We start from the raw sequence: 4,641 nt of genomic DNA, 5'->3' as shown, positions 1-4,641 counted from the left end.
TCACCAGTCTTATTAATATGAAGTCACTGAAACAAAATCCTGGACCCCAAAATCAAACCTACTTTTGAAAGTAGGTATCATATTTACTTCACAATATTTTAGTCCCCAACACAAACACCGTGGCACTTACATTTTGGTAAAACGAACAGGATGTGGTAGTTTGATCCATTATCATCGTCAAGAAAGTGTTATATATCATAAATTTAGTTGTACTGTCGACTGTTGTTCATTTCTACTTTTTGAAGACAATATCTTTTGAAAATCAAATACGTTAATAATCAAACAAAATCATCTAGCTAAAATATGATTATCATACTACAGTTGTAGTATCCATTTTTAAATGCGTATTGTTATATTTCACATTCCATTTTTTGACTGAAAAATTGAGATAATTTACCACATGTTATGCTATGCTATGCTATGCTATGCTATGCTATGCTATGCTATGCTATGCTATAAAATACTATAAAATACTATATAATATAATATACTCACACCATACAGCACTGCAATGCTATGCTATACTGTACTGTACTGTACTGTACTGTACTGTACTGTACTGTACTGTACCGTACCGTACCGTACCGTACCGTACCGTGCTATACTATACTATACTATACTATACTATACTATACTATACTATACTATACTATACTATACTATACTATACTATACTATACTATACTATACTATACTATACTATACTATACTATACCGTACTGTACGGTACTGTACTATGCCATATGTGCACTCTACTCTACTCTACTCTACTCTACTTACACTTCTCTACACTATACTACACTACACTATACTACATTATGCTACACTATGCTATGTTATGCTACAGTCCGCAGTTTTGATAGTAATTAATTCTTTTTGTTCCGTAAATGTCTTAATAGTTTATGGAAAATTCAAACCGTCCATGGATTTACAGAACACTGATGCGTTTTGAATTTCCAAATTTGGCCCAAAATTAAATAAACTCACTTTTGGGTAATGGTGAATTGGAGCTCAGTGAAGTTTTATCTCACTGTCGTTTAATTCATTGACCTATTACTTGATTAGATATTTAACTCTTAGAAGACTATTTCTACATCGCTTCAAGTTTCAGTCTCTGTAAGAATCAGGCAGAAGGTGAAACATGATATAAAAACCACCATTTTGAAAGTGTAATTTAACTATTTGCACCATCAGGAACAAGAACAAAAAGACACTATTTGAATTGAGTTATATTTTCTATGATATACATTGAAAATGAACATTTCAAGGGCAGATAACCCTGTCAAAAATATAATTTTTCTAACATTCTGTTGAAAAATTTCAGAGGAAATACACTGATGCAGAGATCAAATAATGTTCTCCTCATATAAAGAAAGCATCCCTGAGTGAAATTATATTGTCATATCGGTGGGGTTTTTACGTGCATGTTTCTGATTTTTCCCATTTTGCCTGTTTCTTACAAAAAATACATTAAATAGTAAATTCACTAACTAGACATCTTACTTGTGAGTTACAAGGTCTTGTTTAACAGCTATGAACATTAAAAAGTAAAAGACAATCACACCACTGCCCCAACCCTGAAAACCTTAACATTAACTGAATAAACAGCGGAGCAACAAGTTGTTGATGGGGCTATTCAAGCCTGTGCATACGCGTATGTGTGTAAAAAATTGTATGTGGAAACACGACAACATGGACCGGCAAACACCATAGCCCAACTTTAGATCTATGTTTGAAAGGGAAGTAAATTAATGTTATATTGATAAAAAAAACTCGAATGTCAAGGTTAATGTTTACAAAGACAATGCAATGAAGTACAAACTTGCAGTCCCCCAAAAGAAACTTACACATGTACACAATAAATTAGGAATAAACATGATGCTCAATGTGTATACATGGAGCAGATGCTCTGGTTGGGTAGGTGTCCCCTGCTCTATCTTGCAAATCATCTGTCTTGTCCAGTACACTACGAAAAGATACTACACTATGCATACATAGGAAAAATTCTATTTCACAGGGAGATGGCTCTGGGAGATGTACACACCATAATTATACTGGTCAGCAAGTTAATGGTAATGATGGTATATTTTTTATGCGATGACTTGTATAGGGAGATGAATTAACCCTGCTAAAAATCATAGGCGGGTCCAAGCCCCCCTTATGTTAGAAACAAAACTGGTTGAATCTATAAAAAAAAATGGAAATCACTGTCCAGAACGCTCCTCTTTTTTTTCGGAATTTCTGGAAGAAGTTTAAAAAGACAAAAACCGTTTAACTTCGACCGGCCCAATAACGCTACGAGTTAACCCGTTTGCCACTTGAAGGAGAGAATATTTATATCTTGATAAAGTTCACGATATGCAATGAAATCAAGAAAAAAAATGACCTTCTTCAAACCAATCTATAATTGTCCTTTAATTATCTCGTCCCGGTTTGTCACGTTATTGACTGATAGGGTGTACGCGTTACATATCAAATCCGTTTTGTATTTAAATCAAGATCAAGGATTTTTACAGAAGCCCAGTAGTACTTTTGCAGATTCAAATAATATTTCTGATTTGGTTTGGAGATCGATCAGTTTTTATTGAGGATTGGGACATGCGCATTTCATATTCTCTTGAAACTTTTTTCCAATTAATCTTCTATTTAAAAATCACAAAAGAAAACATTTTATGTCATACCAGTTGAGCAATAAAAACGTGTGTCCTATCTTTTACATTAGTAAATAGATATAATTTAAAGCATAGATACAGTACGTCAGTATTGTTTGTAAAACAAATGAATATGGTTTTGAATTAAAACTTATAGAATTATTCTTTTATCGATACACTGCAGGGGCCATGCAAAGAAATACCCCAAAAATTTTGGTCTGCTCCCTACAGGCACTAATTATCTTTGGTAACGTGATAGTACAGATGTGGTCATTAATGTATCTATTATCTCAGCAGGGTCTAAAGTTGGATTTTGGCGCGGTTTGTCTTGGCATGGTATAGACATGGAAATTCGCTCTTAAGAAACGTTTTCTTCATTTTACATTTACTTTTTTTCCTTTTTTTTTTTCGGTGGGGGTAATTTTAAACGACGGTCTTAGATTGTTATATATTTACAACCGCTATGATTAAATAAAATAATGATAATTAAGAAATGTTATCTGGCCATATTACAGTTGTGAATATACAAATATACATATACAACGAAATCTGTCTAAACCTGATCCCTTTCGGACTTTAAGGCTGTTCGGTTTAGAAAAGAGTTCAGTTTACTCAGGTTAAATTGCATTAAAGTTGACACAAAGGGACTTAAAAAATTTTCTGGTTAAGACAGATTTTCGGATTATTCAGGGTTCGGTTTAATCAGGTTTCACTGCACATAAAAATAGCCAATTACAAGGCCTTTCCAACGACCTTATTTAAATTTACACAAAATTTAGCCACGGTTTAACATGGCCGTCGTCGGACAATAAAAATTATTCATAAAAATAGCCTAAAAAATCGTAAAAAGATCTTCATTTTAATTCTTACAGAAAACCTACAAGTAGGGAATAGAACAAGCGCTGGGCAGACCTCCTGGGCCCTAGGTATGCATTGCAAAATCGCCTCAAGTAACCACCACCCTTATTTATTTACATACTGAACCATCGTAATTTACGGATATTCATACTACTAGTATATATAGAAGGGTATTCCGAGGTACACGAGGCAAGTCGAGGTTTTATTTATCTATCTATCTATTTATCACCACAAACAAATTGCAAATGTTGTTTGTAGTTTTTATGTAATTATTATGTTCCCAAAACGAAATGTGAAAATATATTCTTTTTTGTCGGTTTCGCCTTATTATTATTATTACAAGTATTCAGTCTCTAGAACATTTCTCCATGCCAAGAAATATCCCCAAAATTTTTTGGTCTGCCCCCTACAGGCACTAATTATCTTTTGGTAACTTTATAGTACAGACGTGGGCATTAATGTATCTATTATCTCAGCAGGGTCTAAAGTTGGATTTTGACGCAGTTTGTCTTGGCATGGAATCCAGGATTTCGGGTTAGGGGCGTAAATAGAATAACATGCCGAAGCAAACAAAAATTTAGGGTAGAATTTGTGAAAAATATGGATTTCATTCTCAAAAATAATTTCCCAATTTTGGTGGAGCGAACGTCCCCTTCACTACCGTCATAACCCGCCACTGCACCTGTAGTAAAAAAAAGAATCTGTCCTATCAGTATTGAAAATGAAACAACTTAATTACGAGTCATATCAGTTTTGAGAATGTAAGCCAGAACGAAGCCGATATATGTTTGACACTCCCTTTAGCATGCATTTACATGCATGATACATGTACATAAGCCATCTATAAGTATAGGGTGTACGGGGTGGGGTGGTAGGGGGTACAGAAATGCTTCATTTGCATATGCTTGTACATCATAATTTCTCTTATACTGTCATGATACCCATTTAGACAAACTAATACTATTCTGAGGAGATATATCGCCACTTTAATATACACTCTGTTTTACACACGTGCACGACGGTAATACTATAAAATTAATCATGTTCGTTCGGTCTTGGGACGATTCATTGAACGGAAGTTCGAGTAAAGGGCGATAATATGACCTTGTGCAGTAACTGCTCCCTATCAAAT

This window comes from Perna viridis, chromosome 6 (assembly GCF_037379345.1).
Source record: "Perna viridis isolate PV_CMFRI_1.1 ecotype Kerala chromosome 6, ASM3737934v1, whole genome shotgun sequence".
NCBI classification, from domain to species: Eukaryota; Metazoa; Mollusca; class Bivalvia; order Mytilida; family Mytilidae; genus Perna; species Perna viridis.
This window is presented reverse-complemented; position numbering follows the sequence as displayed.